Genomic DNA, 19,262 nt, shown 5'->3' on the forward strand with positions numbered 1-19,262 from the left:
AAATGTCACTTCTTTTTCTTTTTTTTTATACTAAGTGATTAAAGTTTTGGACCCGATTTTGGAGATCCTGGTGAGCTGGTGACACTTCCTTCTCTTGGTATATAGTGGAGGGCCTTCATAAACAGTGAAGGGCCTTAGTGAAGGGACTTCATAAACAGTGAAGAGCCTTAGTGAAGGGACTTCATAAACAGTGAAGGGCCTTAGTGAAGGGACTTCATAAACAGTGAAGGGCCTTAGTGAAGGGACTTCATAAACAGTGAAGGGCCTTAGTGAAGGGACTTCATAAACAGTGGAGGGATTTTATATACATTGCATTGACTCTATACATACAGTGTAGGGTCTCCATATACAGCGAAGGATCCCCATATACAGCGGAAGGTCTTGATGTCAAATAATAGTCTGCAGTTAGTTTAGCCTAGTTTTGGCCCAGGAAATGGGCACAAGGCAGATAGACAAGACCAGGTTTGGCAAAACAAAGCAGCAACCAGATCAAGTTCCAGGAAAGAAGGCTGCAACTGGAGCTCAGATAAGTCAGCGACCAGGTGAGGAACAACTAACAGGATGCAAGGCCCTTGTACAAAGGAGGTAAGCTGTGTACGGTATGGGCAGGCTCGTGTCAACCAAGTGCTGGGTCTCATTACAGTCAACAAGCCTCCATCCAGTTCCCATACCGCTGTGCTGGCCGTATGGAATGTTCCTGCATAAGTTGGATAATGCTCATTGCACTGGACCGATGCTGCAGATGGAGCTACAATCACACCCCAGCAAGGCTAAATCCTATCTAGAGGATTGCTTTTACATAAGTAGGCTGACACCGATGATTTCATCTAAAAATGCTATCTGACTGGCTATCTCTGTCTTCTATGCTTTCTAAATAACTGGCCTAAAAAAAGCATGCAGCATCTGAAGTCAGAATTCAGAGACAGTCAGGCATTTTCGGTAGCCGGTCAACAATAGCAGCAATCCTATTCCCTTATTGTTTTCCACTGAGCACTGATTGCATCAAGCTGCCTGTGTGCAACATCTGATATGTAGCTTGAATGTTCAGTCTAGTACTAACAGCATGTGGATAAATAAAAAAATCCGGCGTGTGCCCAAGAACGCAATTATCATCTTCTTTGTGTTTGGTATCATTGCCCTACCACCCTCCACTAAACTGACCCTTCTGTCCCCGATGAATGTTGGTGTTGTTTGCAGGTTCTGGGCACAATGCTCCATATCTGGGGTATGTGTCTGCGCATTGTTCCTTTTTGGGGTGAAATACTACGTTTGTATGATGCCCAGGTGGGCAGTAAATACCCAATTCAACCCCAAATCCCGATAATCTCTATGCTGCCAGGATCCTACAAACACATTAAGAAAAGTCTGATTAGACACTTCCTGACAGCAGCCTGATCTGCCATTGCCAGATGTTGGTGTCAGCCTGGACCACCATCTTTGGCTGCTTTGGCTTGTGAAATGAACAATATTGAATATATGGATAGCATGATTTCCGGAAACGAGGACAAATCTGAATCTCACAGCCTCTGCTCTTTTTATAATCCCCCCCCCCCTTTTCTTTTCTCTCTCTCTCTCTCTCTTCTTTCGATACTCTTTTCTCCTTGGGTTGTCCCATTTTTGGGCTCACCACTCAATGATAGTACCCAAGATGTAGAGGTGGTTTTCCAAATGGACATCCACGAACATTATATTACCAAAAGTATTGGGACGCCTGCCTTTACAAGCACATGAACTTTAATGGCATCCCAGTCTGAAGCCTCGTACACACGATCGGATTTTCGGCAGGGAATTGTGTGATGACAGACTGTTTGGCTAAAACCTGACCGTTAGTACGCTCCTTCAGACAATTGTTGTCCAACTTTCCTCCAACAAATGTTGGATAGCAGGCTTGGTAAATTTTCGGCGGACAATGGTCTGTTGTCAGATTTTCCTATCGTGTGTACACAAGTCTGTCACACAAAAGTCCAAAGTAGAAACACACATGCTCGGAATCGATGCTCACCAAACACAACATTAGCAGAAGGTGCCCAAAGGGTGGCGCTCAAGAGCTGAAATTCCACATAGTACATTGCTACCTTTGTGTTTGTTAGCTGGCAATTGTGTATCATTTGTATGCAAGACAAGTTCACAGGACACGCCCTTCGGACAAAAGTCTGACGCTACGTTGGCCAACAATCCGATCGTGTTTACGAGGCTTTAGTCTGTAGGGTTCAATATTGAGTTGGCTCACCCTTTGCAGCTATAACAGCTTCAACTCTTCTGGGAAGGCCGTCCACAAGGTTTAGGAGTGTGTCTATAGAAATGTTTGACTATTCTTCCAGTAGCGCATTTGTCAGGCACTGATGTTGGACAAGAAGGCCTGGCTCGCAGTCTCCACTCTAATTCATCCCAAATGTGTTCTATCAGGTTGAGGTCAGGACTCTGTGCAGACCAGTCAAGTTCCTCCACCCCAAACTCGCTCATCTATGTCTTTATGGACCTTGCTTTGTGCACTGGTCCAAATCATTTGGTAGAGAGGGAATTATGGTGTGGGGTTGCTTCTTAGGGGTTGGGCTTGACCCCTTAGTTCCAGTGAAGGGAACTCTTAAGGTGTCAGCATGAGAAGACATTTTGGACAATTTCATGCTCCCAACTTTGTGGGAACAGTTTGGGGATGGCCCCTTCCTGTTCCAACATGACTGCACACCAGTGCACAAAGCAAGGTCCATAAAGACCTTTTCTGGGGACAACTCAACATTTGGGATTTTATTTTACTTTCACTTTCAATTATAATAGTAATTAGGACAAATAGAGAGGGTGAAATTCCCTAACGGGGACACAGGCAGCAATAAAAACTGACAGGTGTTTTAACCCATCTCTACTCTATCCAAAACTAAAAAAAAAAAGTTTTGCCTTTAGCTATACTTTAATAAAATAGAGATGAATATAAACCCTAAAAAAACAAAATAACCTAAGGCTCGGTTCACACAGGGGCAACCCGACTTACAGCGCGACTTTGCAAGGCGATTTGGAGGCAACTTCAGCGTGACTTTGCGCAAAAACAAAGTTGCCTCCAGGACAGGTGACTTTGGCTGTGGCCAATCACAGAATAATCAGCTCTGTGGGAGGGAGGGGGTTGTCTGGGTAAACGTGGGAAGTACCTGGGTAAACTATTTTCTTTTTCCTGTAAAGTCACTTCAATATAGATGGAGATCCGACTTGGAGGCTACTTCTATTAAAATCTATGGGTACAAGTTGCCTAGAAGTCGCCTTGAAGTAGTACAGGAACCTTTTCTGAAGTTGGAGCAACTTCAGTAGTGTACATTAAGACGGCTCTCATTCATTTCAATGGAATTTCTTATGTCCAGTGACTTGGGGTGACTTGAGATCTGACAAGTCGAGTCCCAAGTCACTGTAGTGTGAAACGGCACTAAGAGTAGCCACTCCACCACAATGTGTCATACTAAAGATGGGTAGGTCTGAACCAGGAAAAAAGCTCTGCCCTTATGCAAAAAGCAATATCCTGGAAAGGGGGATAACTAATATTTGGATACTTTATAATACTTTTCTGCTCCAGTATTTAAAATATTATTTCATCAAATGCGCATAATGCATTGTTGATGCATTTAAAAGGTGTTTTATTTAGGGCTGCGGAAATTAACGATTAATTCCTCGATTAATCGTTCTTTTTTTGATCGATCAAAATTTTTTTGATCGGTAGGCTGCCTGCCCTGGGGCCGCTTTGGGCCAAGCTGTGGCTGCAGCGCAGCACTCTTCTCCCTCCCTCCCTCCTCCACTATATGTCATAAACAGTCTGCGGGCATCTCCCACTGTGTGTCTCGGACACAGCAGGAGATGCCCGCAGACTGCGTAATCCAGGCACAGGCACTGACTACAGTGAGGCTGCGATTATGAGCATGGTGAGACTGCATTATGGGCACAGTGAGACTGCATTATGGGCACGGTGAGACTGTATTATGGGAATGGTGAGGCTGCCATTATAGGCACGGCGAGGCTGCGATTATGGGCACGGTGAGACAGCATTATGGGCACGGTGAGACAGAATTATGGGCACAGTGAGGCTGCGATTATAGGCACAGGAAGGCTGTGATTATGGGCATGGTGAGACTGCATAATGGGCATGGTGAGACAGTATCATGGGCATGGTGAGGCTGCGATTATAGGCACAGCGAGACTACATTATGGGAACAGTGAGGCTGCGATTATGGGCATGGTAAGTCTGAGATTATAGGCACGGTGAGACGGCATTATGGGCATGGTGAGACTACATTATGGGAACAGTGAGGCTGCGATTATGGGCATGGTAAGTCTGAGATTATAGGCACGGTGAGACGGCATTATGGGCATGGTGAGACAGCATTATGGGCATGGTGAGACTGCATTGTGGGCAAGGTGAGACAGCATTATGGGCACGGTGAGGCTGTGATTATGGGCACGGTGAGACTACATTATGGGAACAGTGAGGCTGCGATTATGGGCATGGTAAGTCTGAGATTATGGGCACGGTGAGACGGCATTATGGGCACGGTGAGACTGCATTATGGGCACAGTAAGGCTGCAATTATGGGCACAGTGAGGCTGAGTTTATGACGTGTGACGTCCTAGCCATGCCCCGATATGTCCGACTTCGGCCGTTGCCATAACAACGGTGTTAAATCAGCTAAAAGTAGTTGGATCTGTATGTGTGTTATAATTAATCGAAATTAGTCGATTAATCGATAAAAAAAAATCGATTAATCGAATATGAAAATTTTAATAAGTAACAGCCCTAGTTTTATTAAAACGAATGCAATACAAGGCTTGTTTTAGTTGCGTCTTGTGTGCATTTTACATGTGTTTGCTTTCTTTTTATTTCCAGCATTTCCAGTCTTCAATTTTTTGCTTGTGTCTGTGTTTGGTGAAAATATGGACACGTGATTTGAAAAACGCACTTATAATAAAGCATAGTGTGCTTTAGTGTATTTTCCATCCGTTGCCATTGACTATAATGTATAATGTAAAACATACAGAAGATGCATTAAGAAAGATTGTTGAAAAATATAACGCATTGCCCTCAATGCACTGATGTGAAGACCTTGAAAAAATGGTATATTCATTTTCATGCGCTTTTAGGCTGGGTTCACGCGGTTGGATTGGATGCAGGTTTCCACGCATCCAATTCGCATAGCAGAAGATTGTCACTGGTTCTTTATGGAGCCGGTTCACACATCTCCAGAGCGGCTCCGGTGCAGATTGCACAGGAGTCCGGTGCGTCTTTTGATCTATTTCAGGTCCGAATTCAGCCAAAAATTTGTGATGAAATGGGACCTGAAATGGAATGGAGACGCACCGGACTCCTGCTGTGAGCCGCCCGATGCTGCGGTGTGATTCCAGCCTTAACGCACTGTGATCCTGGGTTGTAGCGCACATAAAACATGATGTTGTGCATCAGCCCTAAGCAAGAGATTCAATCACACAGGAAAGGCCATAAAGATGCCAAAAAGGCAGCAAACGGTCATGTTGCAGGGATAAGGTTTGTGAATGTTGCAATAAATGGCGCTTAATCTTAAAAACGCCGTACACATTGGACATGGAGCATCCTGCGATCACCTATGTTAAAAATCACACAGGTTCGCTAATCTGAAGATATAATTCAGTAGCGAGTTTTTCCATCATCTCTCTTTAGGTGAGCTTTAAAGGAAAATCCCATCGCAGCTGAACCCAGCGATCTTCCTTGGGCTGTCAGAATGATGAATTGTCATCCAACGCTCAGATGGATAAATATTACACCCCCCACCCCCCCTTGAATTCTCAGAAGGGATTCTTTCATCTTCTTGTTTATGGTGTTCCTTTAACAATACACCCCCTCATTGTACCGTCTATGGCATTTCCTGGAAATGATACTTGATCTGTATTCCGACATCTACAGTGTATCCATAGAGTCAGTACACTGCAGAGTTAAATGACTCATATTGTAGATGAGGAGGAAGAGTCTCCAGCAACTCGGTTAAGGATTGAAGATTCCCACGTATTTATTCATAGGATGTCACATAAGTCAAACAAAGCCAACGTTTTAGATCTCGCCGGGTCTTTTCCTCAAAGCAATAGAGCAGGCTTTCTCAACATTTTTACCCCAGAGGAATCCTTGAAATCATTTCAGGTCTCAGGGAAACCCAGAAAACAAACAATTCATTGGTGGTCGGTGGGAAGAATGCTCCTTAAATTGACGGCCAATGGGAAAAACACTCCATGCATTAGTGGCTAGTGAGAATGCCCTTGCATTGGTGGCCAGTGGGAAAAATGCTCTTTTCATTGGTGGCTAGCGGGAAAATTTCCTTTTATATTGGTGGTCAATGGAAAGAATGCCCCTTACATTGGTGTCTAGTGGGAACAATTCCATTTATATTGGTGGCCAGTGGGGAAAATGTCCCTTACATTGGTGGCAAGTGGGAAGAATTTCATTTATATTGGTGGTCAGTGGAAAGAAAGCCCCTTACATTAGTTGCTAGTGGGAAGAATGCTTTTTATATCAGGGTCAGTGGGAAGAATGCTTTTTATATCGGGGTCAGTGGGAAGAATGCTTCTTACATTGGTGGCCAGTGGGAAGAATGCTCTTTATATTGGTGGTCAGTAGGAAAAATGCTTCCTATATTGGTGGTCAGTGGGAAGAATACCACTTCTATAGGAGGCTAGTGGGTGGAATGCCCCTTACATTGGTTGCTAGTGGGAAGAATGCTCTTTATATTGGGGTCAGTGGGAAGAATGCTTCTTACATTGGTGGCCAGTGGGAAGAATGCCCTTTATATTGGTGGTCAATAGGAATAATGCTTCTATAGGAAGAATACTGCTTATATAGGAGGCTAGTGGGTGGAATTCTCCTTACAAGAATGTCCCTTACATTAGTTGCTAGTGGGAAGAATGCTCTTTATATTGAGGCTCAGTGGGAAGAATGCTTCTTACACTGGTGGCCACTGGGAAGAATGCCCCTTACGTTTGTCACTAGTGGGAATAAGGCCACTTACACTGGTGGCTAGTGGGAAGAATTCCCTTTATATTGGTGGCCAGTGGAAAAAATGCCCCTTTTATTGGTGGCTAGTTGGTGGACTGCCCCTTACATTGGTGGTTAGTGAGAAGAATGTCTCTTACATTGGTTGCTAATGGGAAGAATGCTCTTTATATTGAGGTCAGTGGGAAGAATGCTTCTTACATTGGTGGTCAGTCAGAAGAATGCCCTTTATATTGGTGGTCAGTAGGAAGAATGCTTCCTACATTGGTGGTCAGTGGGAAGAATACCACTTCTATAGGAGGCTAGTGGGTGGAATGCCCCTTACATTAGTTGCTAGTGGGAAGAATGCTCTTTATATTGGGGTCAGTGGGAAGAATGCTTCTTGCATTGATGGCCACTGGGAAGAATGCCCCTTACATTTGTCACTAGTGGGAAGAATGCCGCTTACATTGGTGGCTAGTGGGAAGAATTCCCTTTATATTGGTGGCCAGTGGAAAAAATGCCCCTTTTATTGGTGGCTAGTTGGTGGACTGCCACCTTACATTGGTGGTTAGTGGGAAGAATGTCTCTTACATTAGTTGCTAGTGGGAAGAATGCTCTTTGTATTGGTGATCAGTGGGAAGAATGCTTCTTACATTGGTGGCCAGTGGGAAGAACGCTCCTTACATTTGTCACTAGTGGGAAGAATGCAGCTTACATTGGTGGCTACTGGGAAGAATATCACTTACATTTGTGGTCAGTAGGAAGAATGCTCCCTACATTGGAGACCAGTGGGTAGAATACTCCTTACACTTGTGGTCAGTTAGAAAATGCCCCTTACATTGCTTGTCTGTGGCGAAAATGTTCCTTGCATTGGTGGTTAGTGGAAAGCATAGCGCTTACATTAGTGGCTAGTGAGGAGAATGCCCTTACATTGATGGTCGGTGGGTAGAATGTCCTTTATATTGGTTGCTTGTGGGAGGAAAGCCCCTAAATTGGTGGCTAATTGGAAGAATACCCCCCTTGCTATGGTGGTCATAATTTCTTACAGGCAGCTAAGAAGATCAATTGTCCTGGAGCTAGACCCCCTAGCCACGTCTGGAAGAACCCTAGGTGAAAATGGGTTCAGGAACAATCAATGTGCAAATCAAGCAGACATAACTACCCTATGAAAAGCACAATGCGGTCCAGTGTATACCCCCCTTGATGTCATTATCCTATCAAAAACAACCAAAATGAATGCAAATTACCCTGCGATTATACATGGGGATTCAGTGTGCATGATATAAAACAGTGATGTGCTAATGTTTAACTGGATCATCTTGAGGGACTCTGCACAACTCTAAAATGTCGGCCCTGTTTGACTTATATAACATTCCACAAATAAATACGTGACAATCATTGAGTGTGGGTGACTCTTCATGCTTTTACTGTGGTTTTTCACATCTGTGCCATCTGTGCCATCTGTTGCCTTCACTACTACTGTACACTGCCCTGCCACATTGATTGCGGTACTCTGAGGAGTGCAGCCCAGAACTGTTCACAATTAAAAATTCCCCATTCTGAGTGATTCTCATTCAGTTTCCATAATTCCAGCACAAAACTGCAAATCTTTAAAACCGACAAAAATGCGTGTTAAAACTGAGCATAAACTCATGTAAAAAGTTAAAAAAACAATGCTAGGCTTTCTAATAAGCAAGCCCAGCACTGCCTGTCTGAATTTGTTGGCCATGCTGCTGGGCTGCCCCCTCTGGCAACCAAAGATGATCCTTCCTGCCACAAGAGGTCCCAAAGCTCAGTGTCAGATTTATGTTTTATATTATGGGGAATGCAAAGAATGAAGAGTGAGGCTCCAAGGTGGGTTGCTAGTGCTACAGAGTCAGAACCTATGGTGACAATCCCAGAAGAGCAGCTCACCAGACTCCACCTATACTCCTAGAGCGTGTGTTACCCCAACACTTCATATTCCCGATATGTGTCTGCTGTACCTGTATGAGAAAGTCTCCTGTTCTCTTTGTATTGCTTCTTTTGAGTGAAATCCCCGGTGTTTCTGCCAGTCCCTCTGCTTTGCTATTAAAAACTGACCACACTAGACAGGAGAGCACACCGTGCTCAGTTCCCTAGCTATGCTGGAAACCCAGTATGCTCTCCTCCAATGATCAGACTTGTCCTGACACGCCCCCGCTGCACAGCCATTCACTGTGACGCACAGTGTGCTGCTGCTTCTCTTCCCTCCAGCTCAGAACAGAGGGAACACGATCATTTATAAAAGAATAAAAAAAATGGGAAAAAGGTGTTTATAATTTTTTTTTTTTTTATGTCTATACAAAAATGTTTTGCCTTTTATTTCTATTTTAAACTGAATGGGTTGTTTTACAAGGTGAGGGTTTACAACCATTGAAAGCGGAGTTCCACCCAATTTTGAGAGGTGGTCTTAAACGAAAGACCACCTTCTCCACCCCTCATTTTTGGATATTTAAAAAAAGTAAATTCTTTCTCTAGTACCTTTTTTGGAAGTACTAAGAATACTTCCGATCCAGCCGGGCCGAGGACATCACATCCTCTTCTGCGGTGAGCCCCCCCCGTTGTCGTCTGGAACCTGTGTGTGTCCCAGAAGACAAACTGGCCATTCACAAAGCCCCACGCGACTCGCACATGCCCAGTCGGAAACCGGCAGTGAAGCCGCAAGGCTCCACTGCCAGTTTCCCTTAGTTGGAATGGCGGCACCTGCACCCAATCCGATGGACGGATCGGCCTCGGGAAGCGGAGGGGGTAAGGGGCGACATTGCGGGATCCCTGGACAGGTAAGTGTCCTTATTAAAAGTCAGCAGCTATAATGTTTGTAGCTGCTGACTTTAAAAAAGAAAAAAATTGAGGCTGGAACACCGCTTTAAGTGGACCTACCCTTTAAACATTCTTTTAACCACTTGCCAACTGCTGTGCGCCGATATACATCGGCACAATGGCAGCGGTGGGCAAATGGGTGTACCTGTACGTCCCCTTTAATTGGCGGGGCTAGCGGGCACGCACACGCCCGCCGCTTTCAGCATGACTGTGCCTGCGGGACCCCCGGACTCGATGTCCACCAGTCTCCCGGCGATCGTGTCACGGAGCCGCAGAATGGGGAGATGTAAACAAGGCATTTTCCTGTTCTGCCTTGTGAAATGACAGAGATCACTGCTCCCTGTCATCGGGAGCAGTGATCGCTGTCATGTCAGTGGTAGCCCATCCCCCCCACAGTTAGAATCACTCCCTAGGATACACTTAACCCCTTGATCACCCCCTAGTGTTTAACCCCTTCCCTGTCATTGCCATTTACACAGTAATCAGTGCATTTTTATAGCACTGATCGCTGTATTAATGACAATGGTCCCAAAATGGTGTAAGAAGTATCCGATGTGTCCCCCATAATGTCGCAGTCACAATAAAAATCGCAGATCGCCGCCATGACTAATAAAAAAAAATTATAATAAAAATGCCATAAAACTATCCCCTATTTTGTAGACGCTATAACTTTTGCGCAAACCAATCAATATACGCTTATTGCAATTTTTTTTTAACCAAAAATATGTAGAAGAATACATATCGGCCTAAACTGAGGAAAAAAATGTGTTTTGTTATATATTTTTGGAGGATATTTATTATAGCAAAAAGTAAAAAATATTGAGTTTTTTTCAAAATTGTCGCTCTTTTTTTGTTTAAAACGCAATAAATAAAAACCACAGAGGTGATCAAATACCACCAAAAGAAAGCTTTATTTGTGGGGGAAAAAAAGGACGTTAATTTTGTTTGGGTGCAACGTCGCATGACCGCGCAGTTGTCAGTTAAAGTGACGCAGTGCCAAATCGCAAAAAGTGCTCTGGTCAGGAAGGGGGTAAAATCTTCCGGGGCCGAAGCAGTTAAAGGGGAATTACAATTTGATACACAGAAACACCATTTAATCTTGTTATGTGCTAATTCAAAAAAATATACAGTATTTTTTATTCACAGCTAACATAGGTACCCGTATCTTTCTTTCGATTAGCTTCCTCCTTTTCCCTGCTCAGCAGGGCACATACTGGGGGAGCGAGGGTCAGTCATTTGAAGCAGTCAGGCTCAGTGGCATTGAATAGGGATGTCAGCTTAATACTGGCTTCTTGCTAATGGGAGAAAACAGCCGAGCGAGCAGAGGGATGACTTCATGGGTGTGGATGGTCCCTCGCTGTTCATTAAGCAGACTCAGCGAGCGAGGTGAACGGTGTTTAACAGCTTTGCTGTGCTGTGTTTGGCAGAGGTGCCCGGATCACAAGACTGGCTGAGCTGGGTTGCAAATCTTTTGTCACGTAATAAAGAGTACATATACATATCCAATTGTGTGTTTGGATCTCTCAGGATTCAAGTAGATGGAAACCTCGATTAAATGTCACTTACAGGTCCCTTTATAAATCAGCGAATTCCGACTTTCACCAAACCTTTTCTGATGAATAATCAATCATTGTTATTTAAACCTCATAGATCTGGAAGATGCGCCTGCTGAAAATGTTTGCTGAATGTCAGATTCTCTCCTTTATAAATACACTATATTACCAAAAGTATTGGGACGCCTGCCTTCAAACACACATGAACTTTATTGACATCCCAGTCTTAGTCCGTAGGGTTCAATATTGAGTTGGCCCACCCTTTGCAGCTATAACAGCTCCAACTCTTCTGGGAAGGCTGTCCACAAGGTTTAGGAGTGTGTCTATGGGAATGTTTGACCATTCTTCCAGAAGCGCATTTGTGAGGTCAGGCACTGATGTTGGATGAGAAGGCCTGGTTCGCAGTCTCCACTCTAATTCATCCTAAAGGTGTGCTATTGGGTTGAGGTCAGGACTCTGTGCAGGCCAGTCAAGTTCCTCCACCCCAAACTCGCTCATCCATGTCTTTATGGACCTTGCTTTGTGTACTGGTGCGCAGTCATGTTGGAACAGGAAGGGGCCATCCCCAAACTGTTCCCACAAAGTTGGGAGCATGAATTTGCCCAAAATGTCTTGGTATGCTGATGCCTTAAGAGTTCCCTTCACTGGAACTAAGGGGCCCAACCCCTGAAAAACAACCCCACACCATAATCCCCCCTTCACCAAATGGTTTGGACCAGTGCACAAAGCAAGGTCCATAAAGACACGGATGAGCGAGTTTGGGGTGGAGGAACTTGACTGGCCTGCACAGAGTCCCGACCTCAACCCAATAGAACACCTTTGGGATGAATTAGAGCGGAGACTGCGAGCCAGGCCTTCTCATCCAACATCAGTGCCTGACCTCACAAATGCTCTTCTGGAAGAATGGTCAAACATTCCCATAGACACACTCCTAAACCTTGTGGACGGCCTTCCCAGAAGAGTTGAAGCTGTTATAGCTGCAAAGGGTGGGCCAACTCAATATTGAACCCTACGGACTAAGACTGGGAATGCCATTAAGGTTCATGTGTGTATGGCTCAAGTTGGATAAAGCCATGTGTATCATAAACAACTGTCATTTTAGTTTTTAAAAAATAGTCAATTTTTTTTAATTTTTTTTTTTTTTCTATTCCTTGTTACATCTAAATGCTTCTGATCACCTTCTGATTCAGCAATGGCTGAATGGCATGTGTTGAATTGGCCATTTGTAGTCTCCATCAGAAGCCCATGTGATGGGGGTTACAAGGAAGGGTCACAACTGAGAGACAGGATTGTCATCCTATTAAAGGACGTGCCTTGAACAATGACCTTCATGGCAGGATCAACAGGATTTTTTTTAATGAAAGCTGCAAATCTAAAAAATACAGAGAATGACTTTTGAATTGACAGTAACAGGTTGAAGCTTATATTTGGTCTTACTGATTCACATCCACTTTAGAGGCCAAGATGTTCAACCCTCACACACCTGTTCTACCAAGTGGCTTCCCATGTCCTTCTCTGATTGGCCACTTTGTCTTTCTGGTCCCGGTGCAGAAGGCCAAGCTGCTCAAAAAGCTGCACCTGCCAAATGTTGCTACAGAAGGAAAGTACATGCAATTTCCCTGGGCGAATAACTTCACAAATTGTTTTTATAAATACACCCCCTATGTAACCACCAAAGCTCCCAAGTGTCCCTGATTTGGAGGGCCCGTCCCTACATTGGATCCAAATCTCTTTGTCCCTCATTACTTCTCAAATTGACTCTCTTCCAGGTATGAGGTATGAAAATAATACATTATAGGTTTGTATTTTTTTTTTTTTATTACAGAGCTATTTATTCTGTGAACTTTGCAAGTGTTACTATGCAATTTTCCCTACAGGTCAATAGTTATTCATTCGTACACAATAGAGTAAATCAGGAAAATACTGCATTATGGCTACTAGATGGAGCTGATGATTATAATAAATATGTATTTTTATGATCATCAGCTCCATCAAGTGGCCATAATCCAGCATTTTTCTGCTTCACTCTAATCTTTATAAGTGAATAACATTCAACCTGGAGAGAAAACAGTCTAATAATATTTGATCTTGTCTACATTCGCACAGAATGAATGTTCATGCAATGTTGCTGGACGAATAACTTAAGTTTTTATAAATACACCCCTGGATGTAATCACCAAAGCTCCCAAGTGTCTCTGATTTGGAGGGCCTGTCTCTACATTGGAACCAAATCCCTTTGTCCCTCATTACTTCTCAAATGTCCCTCTTCCAGGTATGAGGTATAGACCTCTACAAAAAAAATGCACTATAGGAGAGCATTGATAATAAAAAAAAAAATCTTAAACATTACAGAGCTATTAATTCTGTGAACTTTGCAAATGTTACTATGCAATTTTCCCTACAGGTCAATAGTTATTCATTCATACACAATAGCATGAATCAGGAAAATACTGCATTATGGCTACTAGTTGGAGCTTATGATCATAATAAATACATTTTTTTATGATCATCAGCTCCATCAAGTGGCCATAATGCAGTATTTTTCTGCTTCACTCTAATTTTTATAGGTGAATGACATTCAACCTGGAGAGAAAATAGTCTAATAATATTTGATGTGATCCTGAGTCACCTGTTATATAATTCCCCAAATGTCATCTTTATTTGTAGACTCATTTAAAACCAGAATAAACTGCTGATCTGAATTACAGCGATCCACCAAATCTGCATTTAAAGCGGAGTTTCACCCAAAAATGGAACTTCCGCTTTAAGGGAGGTGACTCCCTGACACGCCACACCGCTTTAAGCCCTCATTTACACTGAACACAGCTTCGAAATCAGATGAACTTGCATGATTTCAAAGCCGCATTTACAGTACGACTTTGGGGGCTACTTGAAAGACATCTGAGCGGGTTCATGCACAGATGTCTATTGAAATCGCCCCCCCCGAAGTCGCCAAAAGTAGTGCAGTAAAATCGGTGCGGCTCCGCAAAATGGCGGCGTTAAACACCGATTTGGGACGCACCTATTTGCCAGCTATAGGCTGCGATTTAACATGCGATTTGACCTCTCAAATCGCATGTCGCATGTCAAACCGCGCTGATGTGAACGGGGGGGGGCGTGAGGGCATTTACAAAACTTAGCACTCTATTCTAACAGCAGTAAAATGATCAAGATTAATAATGACATGACAAAGACCAGTAACCCAAAGCATCGAATCTGATGATATATTTCATCATTTATATATTCATATATTTAATCGATTTAGCAGTCAGCTCAATGTGCGTCTATTCATACATAGCCCTGCCTGATTAGCTAAGCCTGTGTACCCAAAGTTGGTAAAAAGGGGGGGGGGCAAGAGAAGTAGATGCCCAAGGTGCAAAAACAAAATACAATATAACAAAGAGAAAACAAAAATGAAAAAGCCCATGAGATCTGTGCCTGACACCCACAATCCAATCCAATTTCTAGCAATTATTTTATTTTAGCATATTTATTTTATCGTATTTGCCATTGTCTTGGGTATATGCTTGCAAAAAGGATTATTAAAGATGGTTAATTTATGGCAAAACTGAGAGTAATCTCATTTTTATTTATTTATATTTTTATTTATTTATATTTTTTATTTATATTTACGATCATCTCTATCCTTTTAGATTTTAATTAATAATAATAATAAAAAAAAAAAAATCCCAACTGCCATAGATAAGCCTAAATAGACCTCTCAATCCTTTTGCTTGTTATCACTGGAGAATAGGCGTGCAACCTATCAGGATTTAATAGCACTCAGTGATTTGGAATCACAGCCCAATGCTGATTCGCTAATGGCCCCTTTTTTTTGTCTAAATTATTAACAATAAATGCAAGATGTATTTTTTTTTTTTTTTTTGGAAGCTTTTAGGACAAAGGATTCTGTTGCAGCCACCGGGGGAAAACAGGACAAAGGGACCGAACACGTGCACGGCTCAGCAGTGCCCGGCGCCTGGCACCGAGTCGAGTCTGGGAAGTTGGTGTTAATTGCACAGGCTAAAATGTGATTAAGAGGGTAATGACTGAGAGGTAGTCAAAAAACACACTGGAAGTACATTAATATGCATGTCACTCTGCGTAGAAAATACAAGCTCTGCATTCTCCGTACATAAAACTAATACAGCCCGCGATTGCATAATGAGGTCAAACAGTTTATTAAGCTGGGAGCACGGAGGGGGCATACCGCTGTGCCAATTTAGGGCCACAAACAAAACAAAACAAAACAAAAAAACGCTATTATTGATGGATTTAATCCTGAATAGCTGCTAATTGCAAATTTTTCACGAGGAGGAACAATACTGTGAAAAGATCAAGCTTTTTTTTTTCCCCCAACGTAACTCGCTGTCATTACAATTTCTGATAAACACATTTGTGCTCTGGCGCTCGTGCTGGCTGCCAGCTCAATACGATGGGCACTGCCAAGCCGGAGTGGATTTTTCCAGGCACTGATTTGGAATGATTGACCTGTTAGGATTGAAGGGGAATACTCACACTGAGCTTTACAAGGGTCAACAATGCAGGAAAAAGGAGGAAATTAAATAAAATTGCAATCTATATTTGGCATTTTTTCAACAACACGTTGAGAGTCTTTGAGTCCTAACAACTAAAATTGGGCTTTACGCGTTTAATCCGATACCGGCGGGTTACTAGGCAAAGGGGTTAACCCTGTTTATTGGATGGCAGGACCTTCAGGGTCTTCCCCCATGTTCGCCTCCAAGAGGACGCCCCCTATAGATGGAACCCCCTCACCGCACCACCCATGTGCCAGACCAGACAAAAGGACCCGACCTTTGGAACAGTCCAAACTTCCCCTACACCTCAACTTAGGACGAATGTGCAAAAGAAAAGCCCCCTATAGATGGAACCCCCTCACCGCACCACCCATGTGCCAGACCAGACAAAAGGACCCGACCTTTGGAACAGTCCAAACTTCCCCTACACCTCAACCTAGGATGAGTGTGCACAAGCCAAGCCCCCTATAGATGGAACCCCCTCACCGCACCACCCATGTGCCAGACCAGACAAAAGGACCCGACCTTTGCAACATTCCAAACTTCCCCTAAACCTCAACTTAGGACGAATGTGCAAAAGCCAAGCCCCCTATAGATGGAACCCCCTCACCGCACCACCCATGTTCCAGACCAGACAAAAGGACCCGACCTTTGCAACAGTCCAAACTTCCCCTACACCTCAACTTAGGACGAATGTGCAAAAGCCAAGCCCCCTATAGATGGAACCCCCTCACCGCACCACCCATGTGCCAAAGCAGACAAAAGAACCTGACCTTTACAACAGTCCAAACTTCTCCTACACCTCAACCCAGGACAAGTGTGCAAAAGCCAAGCCGGAATGGATTTTCCGGGCACTGATTTGGAATGATTGACCTGTTATGATGAAATACTCACACTGAGCTTTAAAAAGGGTCAACAATGCAGGAAAAAGGAAAAAAAATTGCAATAAAAATTTAAATCTATATTTGGCATTTATTCAACGACACGTTGAGAGTCTTTGAGTCCTAACAACTAAAACTGGGCTTTACGCGTTTAATCCGATACAGGTGGGTTACTAGGCAAGGGGTTAACCCTGTTTATTGGACTGCAGAACCTTCAGGGTCTTCCCCCACGTTCACCTCCAAGAAGACGCTCTCTATAGATGGAACCCCCTCACTGCACCACCCATGTGTCAGACCAGACAAAAGGACCCGACCTCTGCAACAGTCCAAACTTCCCCTACACCTCAACCTAGGACGAGTGTGCCAAACCTCGTTAACATTTAGTTTTGCACCAACCTGTTATGAGCCCTTAGGCACACGTGTATTGATATATGTCTAGTAAGGTTCAACGGAGAGTAAGGATGGTATGGCTAGTCCAATGACCCATAGCAACCGGTCGAAACAATGGCAAGCCGAGACTGATTGGCTGCAATGGGCAAGAGCAAATTGCATGTTGCTCTTTGTTTTTAATTACAGTCATAAATCCCAGTTAGTAATTCAATTTGACTTGAATTTAATTTGGGCAACTTCATGAACCCCTCCAAATGGAACCCCGTCTTACCTAAGGATGGGGAAAGTAAGCTGGAAACAGATACTTTTGATAGGAAAGATGTAGCGAATTGTCGAGGGTCTCTGTACACTCCGTATTCCATGTTGTCCGCTGTGATTTAACTCATGCAACCCTCCGAACCCACCCAACCATCAGACGCCCCCTTGTTCTTACCAAGGGCTGGGTTCGCTGTGGATGTTGGAGATTGGTACCCTGCCGGAGAGAAGGATGTAGTGGTGAAATTGCCGGGCTCCCTGCTCACTCCCTCTTCTCTGTGCTCAGCCTCCCAGCTCACATCCTTTTATGTGGCGCTCTTCTTTGTTTTGATACAGGCTGCTACCACTGATATGGATGACGGAGGGGACGAGGATGTCTCCTCCTGCTCCTCGGTGGCATCTATAAAGGAGGAAGGATTCCCAGGCACTTGTCTCTGCAATCTCATGCACACAGCCAGAGGAGGCTGGAATAGAAGAGATGAGTACAAGCAATGGCTTGCAGCTGTTCTTCCCTCCCTGCACTCCCAACGCTTGGTACAAGCCCTGCTGCTATATATTCTGCTGCTGGAGCCACAGCTGGCACAAGAGTCTGGGCTTGACGAGCAATGGCAGGGCATGTAGAAAGGAAAGGGGGGGGAAGCTTAGATCACAGCAAACCCCATGCCCTGCATGGGCACAGAGCCCAGACTGGAGGGGGTGACAGTCACAAGAATTTGGCTGCATTTCTTTTTCTTCATCAGAGACATACAAAGTCTGTGAAAAACACACAGCGTCAGTTCTGAGACAACCAGAGCTTCTGTGTGTTTATGTTTCATCTCAGTATGGATCTGCATTTGTCATTCACCTAGCTCATCAAACGCCGTGATCAATAAATAATCATTTTTTTTTTAATTAGGCGTCAATAATTGCATTTTAATAGAGATAATGTGATTTTATAGAACAACGCGAAAAAGTATACACACATACCAATATTAAAAACAATAATATGATATGTTTTTTTCAAAAAACAATCTATAAAAGTATACATAAACAACAATAGCCATAGTAATGGAAACATTATTACATTATTATTATTAATAATATTATATTATATAATTATAATATTATTTTATGTTTTTATAGAACAACCCAATAAATTATACATAAACAACAACAGCAGCATTAGAATTATTAAATTATTATTATATTATTATTATACAATAATACACAATATAATATATAATATATACATATATATATATATATATATATATATATATATATATATATATATATATATATATATAAATGTATATTATATATTATGTATATTGTTTACATTACTGTTGTTTACTTTTTGGGTTGTTCTATAAAAACTTATATTATTATTATTATTATTATTATTATTATTATTATTATTTAATATTGTTTATTATTATATATTATATTGTGTATTATTATATAATAATAATAATAATAATAATATAATATTGTTAGTTTTCCTTTTGCTGTTATTAAATATTTTTTTGCATTGTATATATAATATATATATATATTATATATACAATGCAAAAAAATATTTAATAACAGCAAAAGGAAAACTAACAATATTATATTATTATTATTATTATAATAATACACAATATAATATATAATAATAAACAATATTATAAACAATATTAGATAATAATAATAATATTATAAGTTTTTATAGAACAACCCAAAAAGTAAACAACAGTAATGAAAACAATATTAGATAATAATAATCATAATAATAGTAATAATAATACAAATAATAATATGAGTCTTTATAGAACAACCTAAAAAGTAAACAACAACCATAATTGAAACAATACAG

General features: G+C 42.4%; 1 protein-coding gene across 2 annotated transcripts in view; it reads right to left on the minus strand.

Moving 5' to 3' along the window:
* The window catches only part of DISP3 (dispatched RND transporter family member 3), a 231,380-nt gene extending 213,387 nt beyond the window's left edge, over positions 1-17,993 (minus strand). For both annotated transcript variants that reach the window (XM_073603437.1, XM_073603436.1), the window contains exon 1: positions 17,604-17,993. The gene's annotated coding sequence lies outside the window, so the exon portion shown is untranslated. The remainder of the gene's footprint in view (positions 1-17,603) is intronic.
* Positions 17,994-19,262: the final 1,269 nt, after the last annotated feature.

Source organism: Aquarana catesbeiana, linkage group LG10 (assembly GCF_042186555.1).
Source record: "Aquarana catesbeiana isolate 2022-GZ linkage group LG10, ASM4218655v1, whole genome shotgun sequence".
NCBI classification, from domain to species: domain Eukaryota; kingdom Metazoa; phylum Chordata; class Amphibia; order Anura; family Ranidae; genus Aquarana; species Aquarana catesbeiana.